Source organism: Ornithorhynchus anatinus, chromosome 9, assembly GCF_004115215.2.
Source record: "Ornithorhynchus anatinus isolate Pmale09 chromosome 9, mOrnAna1.pri.v4, whole genome shotgun sequence".
Taxonomy (NCBI): Eukaryota; Metazoa; Chordata; class Mammalia; order Monotremata; family Ornithorhynchidae; genus Ornithorhynchus; species Ornithorhynchus anatinus.
In genome coordinates this window covers 13,718,570-13,742,852 of record NC_041736.1, presented here as the reverse complement: position 1 = coordinate 13,742,852, position 24,283 = coordinate 13,718,570, and the positions used below count along the sequence as shown (strand labels likewise).

General features: G+C 40.9%; 1 protein-coding gene and 1 long non-coding RNA gene across 4 annotated transcripts in view; one reads left to right on the top strand and one right to left on the bottom strand.

The window, feature by feature from the left end:
* CSRNP3 (cysteine and serine rich nuclear protein 3) overlaps window positions 1-24,283 on the bottom strand; it is a 126,430-nt gene that overhangs the window by 69,392 nt on the left and 32,755 nt on the right. The gene's annotated exons all lie outside the window — the stretch shown is intronic.
* LOC120638616 lies at window positions 10,124-10,831 on the top strand. The gene is made up of 2 exons (XR_005660367.1): window positions 10,124-10,294; window positions 10,457-10,831. It is a non-coding gene; the product is annotated as an uncharacterized LOC120638616 (long non-coding RNA).

Genomic DNA, 24,283 nt, shown 5'->3' with positions numbered 1-24,283 from the left:
CAGCCATCTGTGCTGAGTCAAAACAAATTAACCTGAGACTTTACTACAAGTTCTTTCCTGTTCTTCCTCCTACAGACTGTGAAACCCATGTGGGACAGGATCTGCATTCGACGTAATTATCTTGTAGCTATGCCAGAGTCTAGTACAGTGCTTGGCACACAGTAAGCACTTAAACCACGATTATTATTTTCAACCTGAGGATATATTATTATTACTTTTAAGATTTATGCCCCACACGCCCCATTCATTAGGAAACTTGCGTTGTCACCGATGGCTTTAAAATTGCCTCTGTGGTGGAAAGACGCCCTCAGTGTATAGAGGCACTGAGATTAGAAGAGAAATAAATGCGGAATTTGTAACCCCACACACCAGCCTTCATTATCCCTTCACATCCTTCAAAGAAATGTTTGGAGTGCTCATGGCATTAGGGATTGCCAAGAAAACCAAACAAAACAAGAATCATCAGCAGCAGAGTGACTAGTAGAAAGAGCACAGGGCTGGGAGTCAGAAAACTTGGGCTCTAATCCCAAGTCTGCCACTTTAATCAATCAATGGTATTTAGTGAGCACTTACTGTGGGACAAGCACTGTGTTAGGCAAGAGAGAAAAATGCAGTCACTTTGATAGATGTGACTCTTGACCAAAAGGGGCTTAAAGTCTAGAGCGGGAGAGAGATACTAAATTACAGAAAGGGGAAATAGTATCACGTAAGGGTATGCGCCTAAGTGCTGTGCGGCTTGAGAGTGGGGTGAATAGCAACTAATAATAATAATAACGTTGGTATTTGTTAAGCGCTTACTATGTGCCGAGCACTGTTCTAAGCGCTGGGGTAGACATAGGGGAATCAGGTTGTCCCACGTGGGGCTCACAGTCTTAATCCCCATTTTACAGATGAGGGAACTGAGGCACAGAGAAGTTAAGTTAAGTTAACTTGCATTGGGGGAACGGAGTTTAGTTGAGAAATGTTCTTCCAAAACAAATCTACTCATTCTAAACTTCTTTTGATACTTCATCACTTCTGGTACCAACCTAGCAGATGCCAGCTAACCAGTGTTCTGATCCTGCTTTATATGTAGCATGTACAGCACAGGAAAAGTAGAACAACTCAAAATTAAGTTAACTTGCCCACAGTCACACAGCCGACAAGTGGCAGAGCTGGGATTCTAACTCATGAGCCCTGACTCCAAAGCCCGTGCTCTTTCCATTGAGTCACGCTGCTTCTCCGTGCTAAGGGGTACAGATCTGAGCGCCCAGGCGATGCAGTGGGTAGAAGAAATGAGAGCTTAGTCAGAGAAGGCCTCTTGGAGAAGATAATAATGTAATAATAATGTTGGTATTTGTTAAGCGCTTACTATGTGCTGAGCACCGTTCTAAGCACTGGGGGAGATACGGGGTCATCAGGTTGTCCCACGTGAGGCTCATAGTCTTAAATCTCCCTTTTACAGATGAGGTAACTGAGGCACAGAGAACTTAAGTGACTGGCCCACAGTCACACAGCTAAGTGGCAGAGTTGGAATTCGAACCCATGACCTCTGACTCCCAAGCCCATGCCCTTTCCACTGAGCCACGCTGCTTCTAGGAGATGTGATCGATCATATTTATTGAAGCCTACTGTGCACAGAACACTATACTAAGTACTTGGAAGAGTCCAATATAACAGACACATCCCCTGCCCACAACAAGGTGATTTCACCAGGGTTTTCTTTGGGCAAGTCGCTTAACTTTTCTGTGCCTCAGTTTCCTCATCTGCAAGTGAGGATAAAGCACCTATTCTCCCTCCTTCTTACACTGTGAGACCCATGTGGGACAGGAGCAGAGTCCTTCCTATCTGCTTAGACTGTATCAACCCACAAGTTCAGCACTTAGTAAGCACTTAACAAATACTACAATTAGACCCATCCTTGCAAGGCCTCAAATTATTCTGGCATGAGGTTAGGTTCTCTGGGAAGACCAACAACACTTCTTGACCACCAGAGGATTCTACTGAGCTACTGCCTTTACTGCTGTTTAATAATATCGGTATTTTTTAAGCACTTACTATGTGCCAAGCACTGTTCTAAGCACTGGGATAGAGAGAAGGTAATCAGGTTGTCCCTGGGAGGGCTCGCAGTCTTCACCCCCATTTTACAGATGAGGTAACTGAAGCACAGAGAAGTTAAATGACTTGCCCAAGGTCACACAGCTGACAAGTGGAGGAGCTGGGATAGTGCCTCGTTGAACACATATATTGCAGCAATATGCTAAGAATCAATAGCATTTATTGAGCATCTGCTGCAGAGCCTATGGGCACATTAGATAGTTGCTTAATGGCAGGAAAAAGTTCATTTTTTACCTTGTTTTTAAAGGCATTTGTTAGATGCTTACTATGTGCCAGGTACTGTATTAAGCACTGGGAAAGATAAAAATTAATCAGGTTGGACACAGTCCCTCTCCCACACAGGACTCACAGTCTTAATCCCCATTTTATAGAGGAGTTAACTGAGGCACAGAGAAGTTAAGTGACTTGCTCAAGGTCAAACAGCAGACAAGTGGCAGAGCTGGAATTGGAACTTAGGTCTTTCTGACTCCCGGGCCCGTGCTCTATCCACTAGGGCCCGCTGCTTCTCACGCTACTTGTTCTTTACTTTCATAAGTACATGGAGAATTGGGTTCAAAGGTCTTTAGGTGCAGCCTGAATTCCTTTAAGCATTTTAATATTAACGGTTTTGAGCGATACTGGTTCACTTGTCCGATCACTCTTGGGTGACAGCTGAAGTGGTTGAGGTCCGACAGGAGTCTCTTCCTAAGGCCATGTCATTAACACAACCAAAGCTGTTGCCTCATTGTACCCAGTGTTTCAACCACTGCTTCAAATTTCTCCCAAATTATGAGTAATCCAACCAGTTCACTGAAGGATGTGATGGGTGGATGTGGCTACAAACTCCACGTTTATTTCTCTGCTCATCTCAGTGCCTCTCCATACTGATGGCATCTTCCTACCATAAATGCAATTTTAAAACCAATTGTGTCACGGCAAGTTTCTTAATGTATGGTGTGCGTGTGAATATATCTATATATATGTAGATAAAACTACTTCAGGTGGAATAAAATGTTTAAGTGCCTTATGGGGGGCACTTTCATTCGTATAGGTTACTTTTTATCTTTGCAAAGATTCAGCTCCTAACTGAATTTTAATGTAAGGGAAAACAAAATCTGAAGATAACTGAAGAGGAAAAAAATAATGTCTCTCACTACTACCTACTTTTTTTTCCTCTAAAAGTGAAGAACATATAATTGGGAACACAGTAAGGATATCGATTTAGTTGAGAAGCAGCATGGTCTAATGGATAGAGCACGGGTCAGAGAGTCAGAAGGACCTGGGTGCTAATCCCAGCTCCTCCACTTGTCTGTTGGGTGATCTTGGGCAAGTCACTTAAATTCTCTGTGCCTCAGAGAAGTAAAATGGGGATTAAGAGCCCAATGTGGGACACTGTGTCTAATCTAATTACCTTGCATCTACCCAGCATTTGGTCCAGTGCCTCGTACAAAGTAAGCACTTAAATACCACAATTATTATTATTATGAGTCACGGTGACTTTTCCACTGATGGAAAGAAATTAAAGTGTGACTCCTCTGGCCCTATTTTTTTAAGAGCAGTGACAATGAATTCATGGAGGGTAGAAAAATGATTTTTTTTGTAGATGTAACGAAAAAAACAAAGAACATTCTATTTTAGCAACTCAGCGGGTATTTTCAAAGTGAAAATACCTACTGCAGAAATGAAAGACTCTATTGAGACAAATGAAAGAACTGCCTCTGGTGGCAGAGAGAAAAGAATGTTCTGGGCGTAGTAGGCAAGACCCCATCGGGATGCAAAAGGTCTTCCTCTTGAAAGTGTATATAGAGAAAATAGGTTCTGGTTCAGTGAGTGTTCATTAAGGCAAAAGAGGGAGAAACTCTTGTTTCTAATCTGCACCTGGATGAACGGATTCTCCTGTCAAGAACTCCAGATGAGCCACAGCCCTGGCACAAAGACTTCAGAATGGAATACCAGCGCTAAGGGATTCGCTGAAGAGCTAGCTAGTCGCTTTTTGCACGTGGTGCCGCTCCTGCCCACTTGATCCTGCCAGTTGTATTCCCGCTGGGCAGAAGGTGAACAACAAGCACGTCCACACCTTCAGAGAGGGAGGTTCTGTGAATTACAGTAGAATCGGTGAGAAGTGGGAACTTAGCGTGAAGAAACAATATGGCCTGAGGAACGGGAGCTAGAGAACATAGCTTCATGGGATTCTTGAGGACATGGTTTCTGGCTCCCACAAACATTTGGGGACTGCCTCACCAATATGGCATAATTACAGAGCACTGAAGCAGGTGTTTTTCCCCCCACACAAAATGAACGGAGAGTATTTTCTGGCCCATAGTGCAATTTGTGACTGGAACGATCTATAACTATAAATACAACAACAGTACAATATTTTTTCCCCCACTACCTCATCTTTGCTTCAGTGAGAAAAATACTGTAAGATCAAGGGTACAAGTGAGACAAACTGTATGGATGACAAACGAAACTACTGTAATAGGTGGATCTAATAGTAAGAATAATGAGGTGTACATCCCCTTGCTTCTATTTATTGCTATTGTTTTTGTCTGTCTCCCCCAATTAGACTGTAAGCCCGTGAATGGGTAGGAATTGTCTCTATCTGTTACCGAATTGTACATTGCAAGCGCTTAGTACAGTGCTCTGCACACAGTCAGCGCTCAATAAATACTAATGAATGAATAACAATAATACTAATGGCATTTTTCAGGGCTTAATGTGTGCCAACCACTGTATTAAGCAGTGGGGTAGGTATAAGATGAACAGGGAGGGCAGAGTCCCTGGCTCACTTGGGGCCCACAGTCTAAAGGAGAGGAAGAACAGGTATTTAATTCCCATTCTAGAGATGAGGAAACCGAGACTCAGAGAAGTTGAGTGATTTGCCCAAGGACCTGCAAGTGCAAAAGCTGATCAAGTCTGGTAGTCTATAGACTTGCATTTCATCTCTGAACAACAGGTTAATTGGATGACAAAGATTATCCCAAATTTCACCTTTCGGATTGTTTATATTGTTTTTCTAGACATCCAACACAACTATTTCTTCAGGAATAGTGTGATTTAAAATGGATTGCATATGTAGCCCATCTGCTTATGGTAACTCAGCTTACGGAGTGAAAGGTAAGCAGGAGATATACATCTGTGGCAAGAGAAAATACGCAGTACAGGGAGGGAGAGAGGAGGAGGAGGAGGTCATGTATTGGGTCAGGGTGATCCATTAAAAATCAGAGAAATTTGTTAGTTTTCCTTTTCAAAAGAAATCAGAATGTTAAAGGGAGCACTGGAAATGGAGAAAGTTCATACATCCTGCCACTCAAGTTTCATTTATCCATTGCTTACTTGTCCTTTTATATCTTTTAATGTATTTAAAGTTAAATTGCCTTAGCCTTCTAATGGGTATTCTTGCTGAGCAGTGACAATGTAAGCTAATTTTCCCCATTAGAAAAACTATTATTTCTTTCTCTTGTTCCTCACCTTTGTTTGGAATGACTCTGGGATTTCTTCTGGATTGCTGGAAAATTAACCTTATAAAAACTTTTAAAGCATATCAGTTTTATATTTATTCTGAGCAAATGTATTTTTGTTGAGTATATTTGAAGACAAAAGAATCAATAAACCTTCTTTAAAATAATTTATCAGGAAATGCTGAAAGAATCAATCGTATTTATTGAGCTCTTACTGTGTTCACAGCACTGCACTATGCTTGGGAGAGTACAATATAACAAAGTTGGTAGACATATTCCCTGCCCAAAAGAATCTTACAGTCTTGAGTCAGATCTCCAATTTCCATCGGAGAGATTAACAGACGACCGGTTATTTTTAACCACTGGAGGTTGGCTTTTGGCATGGGGGAAAACTATAGTGCCAGCAGTAGAGACTCTGTATCTCGAGGACACTCAGTGTTTCTCAGGACACATCCCCACCCCCTCTAGTTTGGGGCAGCCTGGGCTTCAGTCCCACAAACCCTTCATTAATCTGACTCTGTTGAGTTAAAAATTTGCAGCTTGGCACAGAGTAAGCGCTTAACAAATACCATCATCACCATTATTATTATTAGGGTACTTTGGGGACATGACACCTCATATAGCACATTGATTTTTAAAGTCTCTACATAATCTTGTCAAGTCTGGGGGGATCATCACCTCTGGCTCCATCCAGACTGGAAGCTAAAGGATTTTCTCACTATAAGTCCATGTGTTATGCAAAGAATCTTCCTGGGGTTACAGACAAAGGACATTTGGGGAGAGGGAGGAACTCTGGAAATTTCCTGGCTTTAGATGACTGTGAGCAAACTAAGTGGCAGTGCATGATCTCAGGAACATAGGCCTCCAAACTGGGCAACCCTCTCTCTCTCCCTCCTAGCTCTTTTCCAACCACTTTACCCCGAGTGGCTCCCACTTCCTGGGAATCCCCCCCTCCCGCCCCACCTGCCTCTCTCTCCCTCAGTGGACAACGGGGAGACGTCCATAGCCAGGTCAGTGTAGATCCACTGCTCTGAACATGCACCAGTCTTTCTCCATACCCCTTTCCAAATGACCCTGCTGCTCAGAGAGGCAGCAAAGAGCAAGGGAGAATAGTGAGGGCTGAGATTTTTTTCATTATAAGGCACTTACATTATAACATGTGTCTTCCAAAACGCACCTAAGGGTAGGGGGTTGCTTCTTAAAAATTACCCTGGCCTTGCTTACACCAGGAAGCCTGTATCACGGTGGCTTTACATATCAACCACACCATTGTCATCATTCATCTGATTGTCATCAGTCATTTGAGAATGCGTTAGGAGGTGTTATGCATTTTGTTAGAAGATAAATGATAGGAATGATCTTTCTGAGATGAATATCATCACGGGTCATCATACGGGAGACTTTCTTCAAAAGGAAAGAGTGATGCAAAGATTTATTGTCAGACTAAACTGAACTGTGTTGTGTAACTGAGGGCTTGAAAAAATCATGTCAGATTTTGAGTTGCAAAATCTAAGCTAGACTAAGATTTAGTATTACTGACACAGATGCACACACATGCCATTACACTTTCTCAGCTAATGGCACTAGAACTGGTGTCTGTTTGAAAAAAAGAGATGGGAAAAAATACTTAGGTGGGAATTAGACACGGACACTGTCCCTTGAAAGATTTAGAATCTTTGGACTAGTCAGTTGACCACAAGCTGGTAAGTCCTAGTTTTGCTGGCTGTCCTGAGCAACTTTTTAAAAAATAGACAAGCATTCCAGCTCTAACAAAATGACAGTACTTGGGGGAAAATGAGCTAATTAATCAATGTTTTTACTCTGCTTTAGAATGTTTAATCTTCTCAAGATGCAGCTAGCCAGAACAACTTTACTTTCAAATGGAATCCAGAAGCTATTGAGAAAGCTCGGCTCCAGGCTCAAGCCACCTCTGATTTTAGATGCACAAATTCCTCTTCTCTGATCATAACTGGAGGGCATGCAAAGAGACAGGTTGCAGAAAGCAAAGAGGAAAACAAAAAACCACAAAAACAATCACCAGGCTTTGCCTCAACAAAGGATATGGCTTTAAAATGGCCTTGAAAGTCTGGGAGCTCTGGGAATAGATACTTTACTCGATCTTCTTAGGGTGCTCCACATCTAACAAAAGAAAAATGAATGAACTTTTCTCTTAGGAAATGAACCAGTTGTTTAAGTTCAGAGAGCCAAAATTCTTAGTCTTTAAGACAAACTCTCTGCATTCCCAAACAACTCACTGGACTTTCTACTGATTACTGCAATAAACCAAAGTAAACACCAATTCGAATACAGAAGTACACAGTAACCCAGGCACTGACAGATAGCTATAAAGTGTTAATGAACCCTCAAGTTCTACTAAGCAAGGCTATACTTCTCTCGAAGTATTCTTTAAGCAGAAAGCGTAATGCAAATACATTTTTGTTTCACCTCTATGTGCGATTTATAATGAATTAATGAATTTGATGGCAAATTATTTATTCCTATGACCCTTAGCTAGTTCTAAAATGTTGGAATATACTTGACTTGTTAAAACCCTCCCAACTACATGTGAAATGGGCTGGAGATTCTATTGTTTTTTTCCTGTCTTCTACACTAACACATAAAACCTCAACGTTTCAAAAGACACACTGAGATAGTCTTCAAAAGCTGTTCATTCGTAATACCCTATTACAAGCTGGAAGAAACGTTCTGTCTACTTTTATTTGGCCAGTATTGATTTTTTTTTCTTCCATGAATCTCCACCGGCACGTGGAATTAAGGTGCGTTTTTTTATTAACCTCCTTGTTTGTGCCCCACAATCATTAATAATGTCAGTGTAGCTTGGAAAAGTGTTTATCACTTGCCTTTGAATTTATGTTGTTACTATTGGAGTGTTTTTTAAGATATCTGCAGTCCTGCAAAGTGTTTTTCTTTATCTGTACAATTGTTTACTAATCTTTTTAAGATTATTTACTCAAGCAATTAATGGTATTTATTGAACATTTATTGGAATACTAAGTATTAGACGCTTAGAAGAGTACACTAGAGAAGTGCTCTCAAAGAGTTTACAATAATAATGTTGGTATTTGTGCAGTGCTTATTATATGCAGAGCACTGTTCTAAGCGCTGGGGTATACAGAGGGTAATCAGGTTGTCCCACACGAGGCTCAGTCTTAATCCCCATTTTACAGATGAGGTAACAGGCACAGAGAAGTTAAGTGACTTGCCCACAGTCACACAGCTGACAAGTGGCAGAGCTGGGATTCAAACCCATGACTTCTGACTCCCAAGCCCGGGCTCTTTCCACTGAGCCACACTGCTTCTGATAATATACTCAAATAATAATAATAATGATCTCAATCAGATAGCATTAGTTGGGTTTCATTTTGGATAAAAATCCATCTTCCAATTCCCTGAACAGGATATAGCCTCCGAGAAGACCAAGTAACAGTGAGTGCTGTGGGATTAGAAATGAAGACTGACTTCTTTTGACTACCAGTGTATCTCCATGAGGAAAAGAGGACTGGTAATAAATGGTGTTAGCTACTAAATTTGGGTCCTTGCAGGAATCCTGATAGTGCTTTTCTTTTATAGCTCTTTCTCAATAGTGCCATTGGAAATTTAATGCCATTTCTTACAGTGGTCTCACTCTTTGATTTGCCATTTATACAAACACCTCCACTCTCACTTCTCCCTTCCCTCCCTTCTCCCTACTATCTTTGAAGTAGTTTCAAACTACTCAGAGTGATTAAAGCCTATTTCCATTGCTTTTTGTTCTCTATTTGGCATTGCATAATGACCTGTAAGCCGAAGGTGCCTTTTTGCTAAGTAGGTCGTGAAGGATAACATTTTTTTAAAAGTATGTGCCTATGCATCTATAAAATGCATTTCATAATATTTTATTGTTGGTACCTATTTACTCTGCTATTTTATCCTATAACTACGCCGTGTTTTTCATCACTGTTTAATATATTCATATTGTTTGGATCAAGTTGTTGGATCTTGGGACCATAGTAATGGACTTTACATTATTTCCTATGGGAAACTATGCTTTGTTAGCCTCTTTTGCTTTACACTCTATTTTTATGGAACCAATTATGAGCGCTAACTGGGGAGTCCCTGTATTTACAAGGCCATTTCAATTTCTGTGGGCATTCAAATTTATGTGGAGCACAGGCTGTAATAACTGCAGCAGGAGTTCAAGCTTTCTTACACTATTCCAACAGTGTCAGCCACGTTCCACAATCATGAAGGTCTTGTTCAAAAATGGAATGGTTTATACAAAATGGACACGACAAAGGATGAGCAGAATTCTTTGGGAATATAGTCCAAAAGAAGATGATGGACAAGTCCTAGATTGCAGTCAAAGACAAAAGTCCCGCAATCCATAGCAAGGCACATAAAGTCACCCTTTCTCCTTTATCTGTCCCTTTCATTCTGCCTTCTTTTTTTCCTCCAATCCACAGTTTCTCACACTTGCCGTGGGAGGGGAGGGGGTTGAAGGCACTGCAGGATATCATGATGTCACAATGCTTCAGAACTGCAGGGCAGTGAGCCTGGTTTGAAGAAATTGATTTTTGGTGGCTTTGTAGTCTAATAAATATATCTATCCAGCTTTCAGGGAATTTAAGCAGGTTAAGGAAATGGAATCTCACCTCCTTCACAGAATACATATAAATGTTAGATACTGTAAAGAAGCCACGCCTGAGGATACTGTGGTCTCTTAGGATACGTCTTTGGGCCAAGCAGTATGCCAGACGGTTAGTAACACTGTCTATATTGTGAGGTTGATTTCTCCATTGAATGTGAGAATTTTTCACTGTGACCTACTTCACTTTATTAAGTTAACTGCAAAACAGGCAACCAGAATTTTGTTTTCAATTTAGGGTATTGACTAATTGCCTTAACTTTTCTGCCAACAGGATTATACTTTTTTGAGTGGAAGACTCCAGAATGGAGGTGATTCATACCACTGATTGTTGGATCAAAAATGATGAATACTGACCACTGTCAATTTTGGCTACCTACTCACAGTGTGAACTCCTAACACCCAATCTCCTTTATTAGTTCATATTCCCAAATCTAAAATTTTTCAAGATGGCAAAAAATCAAGAAATAATTGAAGAGTTCCTGTGCAGAAAATGTGCAGTATCCAGGTAAACATTAAATTTGAGGGATCAGAAGCAACAGGAACTTTTAAAAATATGTGCAAGGACCAAAACAAAAACTTCGTCTATGTATTATTATGCTAAACCTCTAGTAAAAGAAAATGGCAACCATACAAGATTATCACAAGACTTGATTCAAACATAATGTTTCAATCTATTTAGGAATGAGGACAAAAGGAACTTCCAACAAGAAAGATTCTGTAGTTTATATCTCAAAACTTTCCCACCTTTCAAAGAAAAAACACACACAATGTACATCATGACTACTGGACCGAAAGAAAACCAAAAGAATTCAAGAGGGGGAAGAGAATAGTCAGCGGAAAACCATAACAAACACAATTACAACTTTATTTTGCCTGTGCATTCACACATTTTTTGTTCCCTCCATTTTAGAACAGAAATTCAGTCTAAAACAGTGATTGTAACACTGCTGTGAACAGTAGCAGCTTTACTTTTCAAGCACTTCAGCTCAAGCCTTTTATCTAAAGGATATTTTAGTCTGAGACTTGAAATCCTATTTGCAAAAAATGTTGAGTGATAGCCATGAATACAAGTGGCCAGAAAAGAGATGCCTTATCACTGGATATAAAAATTCCCTTTCTCAACTAATGAACGACCTTCCTAATCATAGGATTCAGTCAGGCACATGCACACACTCACACAGACATACATACACATGCACACGTGCGCGCACACACACACAAATTCATCATGACACAGTGATTTTTAATGCAGCCAGTGAACCACTGGCTCTGAAGTGAATATGGTAAAAATTTAAATTTATTCACTGCAACAAACCAATTCAAAAGGCCTTTTTTTAAAACCCTGAAAGAAGTAGAAAGAATATTTGTACTTGGGAAACCTCCTGAATGATATCAGAGTTAAGTACTGTAATTGATTGCTTCCAGAATTCATGACTGAAGAGAAATTCTCCTCACTGCCTTAAAAGGAAACCACATTAATGACCCTATTTCTAGTCTTAAATCCAACCCTGCTATAAGGCTTTTGTGCAGCAGTCTCAGTAAGGAAAATTTTTCTTGAAAAGATTAGCCTTCTAATTGACTCCTTCTGTCCAGTGTACTTGAAACATGCGATTAGGGTATCCGTTTGGGCACTTGAATACAAAGGTCTTAAAAAACCTTGTACACAACAGAAAGAATGCAACTCTGTGTGTATCCCTGATGCAGTCCTGACTTGCATCTTTCCATGGGAGACACTGTAGTTCAGCTTATGAAATGTTTTCAAGATGAAGATTCAACAGCACTATCCACCATTATCCTTTCCCAGGATCCCAGAAAAGTAGAGGCAATCTTATAATCAAAAAATCCAGGGAGCTTCAAGAGGACTCTCAAAATCCTCTCTGAAAATGATCCTCATTCTCTTTGGGGGCATTCATTAAGGTCTAGTACTCATTGTGCTAAGAGTAGCCTTCAGATGAGGTGACTTCCCATGAACAAGAGAGCACCTTAAAAGGAACATGTACTGAGAAACCAATGAACATTCCTCTGGACAAAATACACTTTGTGGAGTACCATAACCCCACAATCAAAAGTCCTTCTGAGGTCAGAATTGGTCAGGACTTTGGAAAGCAGCTTTGCTGACTGACACAAATTCTGCTCTGCCTGAGAGAGTAATCATAAAATTATAGTTTAGGTGAGCCCACTACAATTTTACTTCCTGCATCCTAAACCAATTCACACTGATGGATCTCTCCAGTTCTCCTATTAGATGGGGACTGCGTTCTTGCAAAACCCTCCAATTACTGGAAAACTCACCTGCTAGCTCTCACCCATTCCCATGTCGTATATAGGCACACAAGCCGTTCCTTCCAACCCCAACATGCGCCACGGAGGACGCGTGCTTGCATCAGTGATCAATAGCTTGCTAATTCCCTAACAACGTTCTAATAAAATGCATACAAAAGACAAGGGATGACAGAACTGGTGGTGCTTACTATCGAAACAGCCCTTGAAAAGATCATTCAACCTCCCTCAGAGTTCAGTGGCGAACACTTTCTCTTCATCCGAACACCAAGCCCTGTTCAGAAGACTGTCTAATTTCCAGGATGTATTTTGTGAGTGGAAAGCAACCACTGAGGTATCTAAGGGCAAGTTAGGTAAGATTTTTCTAAACTTACCAAGAGTCTTCACTTTCGTAAACAATCGATGATTCTCCGTATACTCTGTGCCCCTACCCAAGTATAAGAGTTTGGAAACAGCAGGCTTCCCAGTAGGAGTTCAACATTCATTGAACCATATTTAATTTGAGCACCTGGGCTTTTCTTTCCCTTCACAAGTCTATCCAATCTATTTTGCTTAACTACATTAGGTCCGTACCCTACCTGCCCAGCTCTGTTTTTGTCGCCGTGGTCTCCCAGCATTCGTTCCACCTTTCGAAATGGATCCTGTAACCCCATAACTCATTTGAAATCAATTGATGTTTCAAATTTAATGGGAGCGGATAGCTAGCCTTAGAAAAAAGTTAAAATCTAACTTAAAAATCGAGACACTATTATGCTCACATATCTGTCATTAATAGAAACAATCTAGAATTCAAATGGCTGATCTGATTTACATGACAGCTCATTTTTCTCTTCTAGAGTCTATTTTAATTAAAGCTTAATTAATCATTGTAATGTTATGAAGAACCTATCATTACTGTGAGGCTCTATCTTCAATGCTTGTTGAATCTTTACAAGTCAACTTTTTTAGTTGAAATATTTGCTCCACCGGCTACCAATTTCAAACTTTTTCAAACTCTGTGTCTGACCAAACGTGCTCACGACTTATTGTGATAAGGATGAGGACTCTGATATCCCCATCCTCTCCAGATGGTGAAGGTGTGAAGACAGACTCCTCCTTTTTCAGGGTCAGGTTGGACAAAGCAATGACTTTTCTGGCATCCCTCCCTTCCTACCCCCCAACCTTGACCATTCCCAGATCCCTCCTTACAGTGCACCAATTTCAGGAAGCTGGAGAATCCACTCAGACCTTGCCCACTGCCCAGGCCAACATTCTGCTCCTTGCTATACTCTTGGTAACTATTTTACTGCTCAGACAACTGGAAAGAACATTTGCAATTACAAGGGGAATTGTACTGCTTTACACAATCCCTCATCTCTATTAATAAAATAAGGCCTGGAAGATAGAAAACACTTGGGGCTGTTAAGCAAAAGCAAACATCTCCAAAATATTTTCTTCAGAAAAATATAGGTTGGCAAATCTCCTTTATATGTTTCTGTGGTAATAATTTAAGGGGGGGAGGTAGTAGGGAAATATCAAGGCAACTAATAAGAAAAAGGAGTTTAATGTGAGAAGAACTCTCAATAATGAAATGGTAAATTCCACCCCTTCCTAGGCACTTTCCCCAATTAATTTTCTTCTCCTCTGATCATAACCTCCCAACTACCATCTCAACATTTATGTATTCCTAGCTACCCAGAGCAGTTAGGTATGTATTGATTTGTATATGCTGCTATTCACTTATCTATCTTTCTATTCATTCACTATCTTCCCTCCCAAGTAACTTTCCCATCTCAACACCATCTTCTGTACCTTGCTTCTCCTATCTTTCAACTTTTACATTGTCTACTGCTAAATCTTACCACATCTTTCTGGTTTCTCTATGTTCTCGCTATTCAATGGCCACCGTACTGGTCCAAGCACTTGCCATCTCCTGGTTAGACTATTGCCTAATGGATAAGGCACAACCCTGGGAATCAGAAACACCTGGGTTCTAATCCTTGCTCTGCCCCTTGTCTGCTATGTGACCTTGGGCAAGTCACTTAACTTCTCTGTGCCTCAGCTACCTCATCTGTAAAATGGGGATCTGGATTAAAATTGTGAACCCCATGTGGGACAGGGACTATATCCAACCTTGTATCTTCCCCAGCCCATAGTATAGTGCCTGGCACACAGTAAGCGCTTAACAAAACACCACAGTTATTATTAGAATTATTATTGTTATCTTTATTTCCTTTCCCTGTTTCCATTCACTTTCCTTCTCGGGTGATGTTTCTAAATGAATTTTCTGTACCTGTTTTTCCACTTTTGTGGGCAGGGAATGTGTCTTCCCACTCTGTTATACTGTACTCTCCCAAGCACTTAATACAGTGCTCTACATATACTATGCGCTCAATAAATAGGATTGATGGATCGGCTCTAAGGCAATCAGTTCCCACCCTCTTATCAGTTCTCTTCTTTCACCAAAATCCAATTTGCCTCCTTCATTCCTCCCAGCCGACCACCTCACCTTGCTTCATTCTCCAGTTTCCTGCCTCCAAATCTTTTCTCATACTCTTCAGCCTACCTGGAACTCCCTCGCCCTTCAAATCTATTAGACCATAGCTTTCCCCATCTGCTCGGCCCTCCTGAAAACCTACCTTTTCTAGGAAACATTTTGTGATTAAGCTCACCTTCCTGAAATTTAATCTACCCAACAGTTACCTTAAACTTATGCTTCACAAATTAGCACATAAGCATATTCTTGACTTAGATGAATTTATTGATTCATCCTTCCACTCTTTGCTATCAACAGTCATATATTTTGTGAACGGCTTGTGTATGTCAGTAGCTGGTTCTGGATGGTAGGGTCCGTGTCTCTTTCTCCACCACTATAACCTGCACAGGGACTACTGATCGACTGTCAAGGTCCAAATCTTGTAAGAGCCGATTCTAGAGTGATTTATTAGAATACATGTTACTCTGCTTTTACTAAGATTTAATATCTAATGGTCAAGCACTGTCAAATCAGCTCAAATAATCACCAGTCCAACCACTGCTCAGACTAATCCCTGACATCTATTGTGCCTGGCTGTTTATGGAACCCCTATATTAATAACAGAGCTGCTGTATAGCCTCGGGCACCTCAGACACCATCAGTCCTTAGATAAGGACTTTGATATTCAAGGACTCTCTCACCTCCTCTGAATTTGCCCCAGGAAACTGGATGTCGACATTCCCTAACATCAAGCAAAATACCTAATTGTGAACAAACATTTTGGATTTTGGCACCTCCAAATTTTATACTCCCACACCCAACTGCCACTCTGAAAGGCTGGGAACCATCTCCAGGGTCCCAGCTAAAGGGTAAAGTGTAATGGAGGGAAACAAGGTGGCCAAACTTCACAGGCAGCAATTGGGTGGACTTCTGTCCATTCCGAGACACACCCACGAGTGCAAGTAGAAGGGACAAGTACTCCACAAATTGTTTCCACTTGCCCTTAGGTTTGCTCCATACCAATACTAGCCACACCAATATTGCAGATTTTTAAAATCTCATGGGGAAAAAAGGGCTTCTTTCACGTTGTTTTAGTAAGAAAAGTATTTCACGTAACTATGTACAATTCTTCCTAATTGAAAGGTTTTTTTTCTTTGTTTTTTTTTCTTACAGGCTGTGTCTCAGGGAGGATATTAGCTCGTCCAATACTGTCTACATTAGTGGAAAGGCTAAATTCTATGCTTCAGCCTAAAATTAAAACAGTATACCGAATTTAACAATAAAGGCAAGGAGTAATTTGCTGGGTCAAGCCACTAAAGCAAATAATATAAACAAGTTCAGCAGCAAATTCAATATATTTCAGAGCAAAGAGAATGAAGGAGGAAAGTGGGCTGGAATCTGCCAGTATCGTGGCTCAACGATATGATCAGCTGTCACCCACAAGAATATTAATAAGTCACAGGTCAAGCTGGAGGGCATTGTAACTTCTATGTTGCTTTATAAAGGCCTTGTTTCAGGTCAATTGCTTTTGGCTCCTTTTCCTTTATTTTAGTTTTCTGTTTCATTAACAGAAGCCACAAAATGTATACAGTTCAGTGACTTAGCCTCCTACAGATTTTTTTTCACCATCCAGGTTGTCAGGACAGCAAAGTTCTTTATCATTTGTTTTAGCACAATATTAGACAGTTCCATTTAACCAGTTAATCAGCCTTGCAGAAAGATGACAAAGTATCTATTCCCAAACGTTTTTCAGCATCCCATCTGATAAACAATGTCATCTCCAACCTCCCCTCCTCATCTCTGCCCCCCACATCACTTGCCAGCAGAAACAATTTCCACAAGAAAACAAAACAGAAGGGAATAGAATGTGGCTTAGGAAAAAGATTAAAAATAAAATCATCCAAAGAATGCTGCTAGCAGGTAGGCTGCATTTCACTGGGGTGGGAAGGGATAAGATAGGGAGAGTAAAAGAATGAGAAAGAAAAAAGGAAGAGGAGGAGGAAAGAAAGAAGGGTGGGAGAGGGAGAGAGAGAGAAAGCATCCACCTTGGCTGAAACAATGCGGCATCAAGCCAAGCTAAAAGGAGCCGGAAGGGACACCCAGAACAGAATTTATAAAAACTGAGCTGGCCCAGTTTAATTTCTTACAAACCCTGGGTATTTCTCATAACTGCTAATTTTTATGAAAATAATTATTTTTCAGTACTCTTATAACTCACACAAAGTTGAGAGTGACATTGTATCATTATTTACAAAAATCAAAACACTGCAAAACAAATATGAATACCATACATTGTAACATATCGTGTTCTGATATTTTTCACTTTTGGAAACACACCAAGCATTTGCTAAGGGCATCTGCTCATCTGAGGGGTTTTTTGTGTGTTTGTTGTTTTTTATCGTATTTGTTAAGCACTTACTATGTGCTAGGCACCATCCTAAACGCTGGGGTAGATACAAGACAATCAAGTTGGAAACAGTCCATGTCCCCCATGGGCCTCACAGTCCTAACCCCCAAGTTAGGATGAGATAACTGAGGCACAGAGAAGTTAACTGACTTGCCTAAGGTCACACAGCAGATAAATGGCAAGCACTGTCCTGTGAATATTCTTCCCTTGCTCTCCAAAAACCTTTCTTCCAAAGCTCTGAATCTAAATCCCCCCCCAAATTATCCTAACCCTTTCCCCAGAGAAATGGAAAAAAAATATCTCTGGATATAAGCAAGAGCCTGCTTTGTCGTTTTTTCTTCCTTTCTTCTGTCATTTATCAAACTACAGCTATCTTCTGAAATAGGGAGTGTTCTCAAGAATGACTAGTAAATAATCTATCAGACTGTAATTCCTCATCTAAACTATCCATTCACTTTCCAGAACACCCAATTTAAACAATACATTTCTTTGATGTACTCAAAAGCCTTTCACATTTGCAGTACTATGCAATGCTTTTCTTCCCAGGATCTCTGAAAGCTAGTAAAGGACAAATAGCATTATTGTTGTGAATTCAGATGGGAAACTGAGGTACAGAAAGATGAAGTGACTGGCCCAGAAATGGATGGCTCAATCAGTGGAAAATCTAGGACTAGAATTTTGGTCTCTATATACAGCATGGTGCGTTTTGGGTGATCCCTCTAGTTAACGCTACCCACTCATTGCGTACTCAATAAGTATTTGTTAAGGAAGATATGGCGATCTAAAATACCTACAAAACATCTAAATTTATTTTCTAGCTCATCTTCAAAGCAGGAAGATTTTTACTTTTTTCCATCACAGCACTAAACATGTCATCAAGATCAACTCAGACATAAAATTCTCCAAGGTTGGGGCACAAATTTCTATTTTTTAGCACATGCAATCTTAACACATTCACCATCTTATTGTTGATGACAGCCACCTCATCCTATATATCATCTGTCCTCTCATATACAAAATTTGAGCTTTCAGAGACAGGGCATCTAAATTCCAAAACTCATTTCCCAAGTCACTGTCATAATAATGGGGATTGAAACAGCTTAAGCAAGGATTCTCTCAAGAATTAGAGGGTCATACCCTTTCCATGCGAAAAGAAGTAAAGTGGGTAGCTAGAATGAAAGTAAAATACAAAAGTGGAAGCTTGAAGATAAAAATAATACAAGGGTCACTACCCCATATCATCTTTAAGTTAACAAACACAAGCTTTATGTTTTCATATTTAAGATATATTATCTCTTCACGTGAATATGTTCACATGTATTCTCATTATAAATCTCTACCGATAATCCTTTAAACTATTTAAGCGCTTAATACAGTGTTCTGCATACAGTAAGCTCTCAATAAATACAACTGAATCAATTTTAGTTTACTTAACCAAGAAAGACAGATGTAAAAAACTTGTTTGGAAATTACCATGTATTATTCTCTCGAGCTATAGATGTCAAATACAGAGTCCTCACAAGGCAAGAAGTCTACCTACCATTGAATCTTACCTGCTTCTTAAGAGCGGGAGGCAGCTTTTTTGTCTCAGTATTAATCTTTTAATACTTGGCTTGATCACTCATATTTTTCTTTGCAATATGTCTGCTTTCCTCCACTAGATTGTAAACTCCTAAGGAGCAGGGATTAGGAGATAGCAGCGTGGCTCAGTGGAAAGAGCATGGGCTTGGCATGGGCTTTACAGTCAGAGGTCATGGGTTCGAATCCCAGCTCTGCCACTTGTCAGCTGTGTGACTGTGGACGAGTCACTTAACTTCTCTGTGCCTCCGTGACCTCATCTGTAAAATGGGGATGAAGACTGTGAGCCCCACGTGGGACAACCTGATTCCCCTGTGTCTACCCCCAGCGCTTAGAACAGTGCTCTGCACATAGTAAGCGCTTAACAAATACCAACATTATTATTATTATGTTTACTAATTCTACTGAATTCTCCCCAAGCAATAATTGCTTTGCATTCAATGGGGGCTAGGTAAATGATACTGATCGATTCAGTCACTCAAAGTCCTTCCTTAATTGCTTTAACTCTGCCCTCTCTTCTGCTGTGCACTTTGGTCACTGACTCACATGTTCATTTTCCCCTACCACTATTCCACACCTTTGACTCCCACCTGAAGCTTCCAGTTTCCCCACCCCCTTTCCTGCCTCTGATTACCTGCTAACTACTTGGTAGACTGAATCACAACCACCAAGTGCCAGCCCCCCTGTCTCCTTCTAACCTCCCTATCGACTCCACTTCCACTCTCTCATCTTGCTCAGCCATTTCTTAAGAGGCGATCTCCTGTCTGCTTCCAAATTCAAGCCCTTCTGCCTGAGGCTCTGACACCATCCTTTCTACTCTTCTAAAACAATTGCACCAACTCTTCTTTCCTCCTTGGTGGTCGTTTTCAACCACTTACTCTATGATGGGTCCTTTCCCCTGCCTTCAAGCAGGCTCAAATTTTCCCTATCCTAAAAATAATAAAAAAAAACCTTCTTAGAAATCCCAAAGCACCATTTAGATCTTGCTCATCTCCCTCTTTCCATTTCTATCCAAACTCCTGGAATGAACTGCGTATTTTCCTTCCCCCACTCCCTGTCTTGACCCTATATCTAGCTTCCACCTTCTTCAATCCTCTTAGACATCTTCAAGATCAACAGAAACTCCATTCCTTGCCAAGTCTAATCGACCGACTGCTAAGCCTCCACGACCTCTCGGCTACCTTTTCCTGGCTACACTACCTACCCCTTGGTTTTCTCCTGGTTCTCTTCTTACCTCTCTGACTGCTCCTACTCACGCTTCGATCAGCTCTTCTTCTTCCCACCCAGTAACTATGGACCTGAGAAGGGTGAGACTGGAGGCAGGGGCCTCAGTGATGCGACTGAGGCTAGTCATCAAGCCAGGATATGATAAGTGTCTGGACCAGAGTGATAGATATTTAGATGGAGAGGAAGGGGTGAATCCTGGAGATGTTAGGGAGGAAAAACTCACAGGACTTGGTGAGAGACTGAATATGGGGGTTGAAAGAGAGAGAGGGCGGGGTAGGAGATACTACCAAGGTTGTGGCTTCGGGGATAGGGAAACGGGAGATTGCGAATTGTTTTGAAAAAGGTGGAGGAGAGGATTTGGGAGAGAAGGTTGAGATCAGTTTTTGACACAGTAATCTGAAAATGGCAGTTTGACATCCATGAGTTTTTCCTCCAAAGCTCACCCTTTCTTCTCCATCCAATGGCTACTACTCTGGTTCAGGCACTTGCAATACGCTGGCTTGGAGACTGCATTAGTCTCATCACTGAGCTTCCTGTCTCCGGTCTCACTTTTTCCGGTTTGTACTTCACTCTGATGTCTGAATCATTTTCCTCCAAAACATTGTGCTCCAAAAATTACCCATTCCTCTTGCAACATGCAAAAACTTCTATCCATTGGTTTTAAGGCACTTAACCCACTTCTTCCACTCTCTTCCCCCAGCACATGCTGGTTCACACTTTTTGTTCCTCCCAAGCTAACTTCCTCACTGTATTTTTCATCTCTCCCACCGCTGACCCTTGTCCAGACTCATCCTGCTGTTGATGATGATGATGACGACGGCATTCGTTAAGTACTTACTATGTGTCAAGCTCTGTTCTAAGTGTTGGGGTAGATACAAGCTAATCGGGTTGGACACAGTCCCTGTCCCACATGGCGCTCACGGTCTTAATCGCCATTTTACAGATGAGGTAACCGAGGCACAGAGAAGTTAAGTGACTTGCCCAATGTCACAGCAGACAAGTGGCAGGGCCAGGATTAGAACCCAGGCTCTTCCGACTTCCAGGACCGTGCTCTATCCACTAGACCACGCTGCTACTCTCTCCTGCTTCAAATCCAACAGAGCTCTGCTCTCCTTCAAGCCCCCTAATACCACATCTCCTCCACGAGACCTTCTCAAATAAATTCATGCTCTAGTTTCAATGGAGAAAACAAGTGCCCTTGATAACACAAATATTAAAAACAAAAAACAAACGTGAGGTCCTCATTTCACCGTTTTTTCCTCCTTTCAGTTTTTTAATAATAATCAAAAGCAGGGTCCGTCTCCCAAACGTACAACTTCTCATCGGCAACATTTCTCTGTGTTGGGAATGTTTAAGCCTTGCTTTTAGAAACCATATAGTAAATGATTCCAAATAGGTATCGTGAAGCAGTCAAAAATATTTTCATATACTTCAGGTTCTCTTTCATAAATGATATATGACTCAGGCTAAAGCCTTCACATTTAAGCTTAAGAGTAATTTAATACTTTTGTATTTCATGTGTGTCTAAATCACAGGAGGGAGTGAAATGGAAATCCATTATTGCCTTGACTACAAGTAGCAGCCCGCTAAGATAAAAACATCTGGTAAAACATCCCTGAAAGCAGGAAAAAAACCCATTATTTTAGCTAACAAAAACAGTGAAAACGCGGCCCTCCATTTTCAAAGAGAGTGCTCGCTAATGGCAGCGGTGGTATCCTGCGGTTGGAGAGAAAGGGAGAAGGCCACCTGCAAGATTGCTTACGCCCTCCTTCTTCACTGTATCAGTAACTTGCTCCAAGTAGCAACATGCCCCAAACAATGTTCCTATTAAGGCATCTTGGCCCCTTCCATCCGTTTGCTAAGCTCTTTCTGACCTCATTAGATTTCCAGGTATGGAAGGCTAAAGAAAGGAATTAAATTGCTGCTGGCTGGGTACATTTGACAATGGATTGTACAGCAGAACAATGCTGCCTTGTATGCCTCACAGAGTCTGTACTGGAGAAGACTTGGTAAAGCTAAATAAAAATAAAATCATAGATAAAAGGGGAGCTAATGGAAATACATGACTGACTTGTAATTGAGGGGGTTTGTGGATGCTGGGCAAACTATATATCCTCTCAAGTCAGTTTAAGATAATTAGCAGTTAGATGGTTAAATATAGAAGTATGCAATGTCCCCTAGATCAATAATTTTAACTTCTTCTTCTCATGCAGCCTAATGCATGAGAGGTTTAATCACACGGAAATGAAACCCTCAAAAATAAAATCCAGACCAAAGATTATTCTTCAAAATAGAGGTTAGAAGAACACTTACAACCTTGGACTTATTAGGAGACCGGGTTCTTGGAGGGCAAGCTTTACATTTCCATGATGAAATGCTGTGTAAAATTAAGATGGAGTCCCCTCCCCCCCACCCCCCCCACCCCCCCACCGCTTTTAAATGCCTATTTTAAAGGGGGTTTAGTTCTTGGTTAGGGTTTTTGGATTTTTTTTTTTAAATCTCCAAGCTGTGAAGGGATCTAAAACAATCATCTATTTTCTCTTCAGAAATGAAGTAGAATACAGTAACAGTTGTTTCACTTCCACAGGCCTAATTTGTACCAATGTAACATAATAAAACCTGTTAAATTGACGTTTTATCATGTCAGAAGCTATGAACCTAATCATATCTTAAACACTAACCTAACTTTAATTAGCTACAAAGAAATGAATGAAAAATTAGTGGGGCTTGAATGACATCAAATTTTCTGGAGTCAAAAGACCAAAAGAGGTGCTTCTGAAAGCCTACCTTTTCCATGAAGCCTTCCGTGACTATCTGGGAGATGGTCAGCTTTCTCCACCTACCCAACACACACACTGTTATGAACCTTTTACTCAATATCATCAAACACTGGTAATTTAATGACTTAGTTATGTACCTATTTGTTCTCTGTACAATTGTCTGACTGGCAGTTTTGAAGGATTTATCATCAAACGATATTTACTGAGTGCTTACTACGTGCACAGCACTGTATTAGTGTACAGTACATGGGACAGGTACAATCCAACAGAGTTGGCAGGGCCGTTCCCTGCCCAAAATGAGTTTGCAGTCTAGAGGGGAAGACATTAATATAAATAATTTATAATACATAATACCTGAGTGCTGTAGGGTGGAGGGTGAGGCTAATATCAAATGCCCAGAGGTCACAGATCCAAGCATTACAGATGATGCAGAAAGGAGAAGGAGCTAGGGGAAAAAAAGGGCTTAAATGGAGAATAATAATAATAATCTTGGTATTTGTTAAGTGCTTACTATGTGCAGAGCACTGTTCTAAGCGCTGGGGTAGATACAGGGTAATCAGGTTGTCCCACGTGAGGCTCACAGTTAATCCCCATTTTACAGATGAGGTCACTGAGGCACAGAGAAGTTAAGTGACTTGCCCACAGTCACACAGCTGCCAAGTGGCAGAGCCGGGGGTCGAACCCATGACCGCTGACTCCGAAGCCCAGGCTCTTTCCACTGAGCCACGCTGCTTCTCTGAGAAGCAGTGTAGCCTAGTAGAAAGAGCACGGGCTTGAGAGTCAGAAGGACCTGGGTTCTAATCCCAGCTCTGCCTATTGCTTGCTGTGTGTCCTTGGGCAAGTCACAACTGTCCTGTGCCATGGATTCCTCAACTGTAAAATGGGGATATCTGTTCTCCTTCCCTCTTAGACTGTGAGCCCCATGCAGGACAGGGACTATGTCCGACCTAATTAACTTGTAACTTCAATCCTCTGTATCAAAATGTCATATGCATGTCTGTTGACAAACATAGTTTTAGGGCTTGACCTAGAGATTTGACCCCCAAAACCACCAGCATGATACAGTCAGCCTAATAAACTTGGAATAGAGAAATCACAAGAAGCCATCGTTTCTGGGAAAAGACCATGGTCCAAATCACTGGATGAACTAATAGATTTCCCTATACCAAATGTAAATTACTATGTGTGGTAGATTAAGAAGAATTAATTTCTCTATCAAGAAATGTTCCCCAAATCTCTCTTCTAATTCATGAATAACTTATTTGTGATAGGCGTAGGTGTTGTCTCTGAAGAAGAGATGACACAAATTGCAGCTCCCTCTCAGGTACCACAAGAACTGTTAGAAAGCTTCGAAAAAAGACAGATCATTCT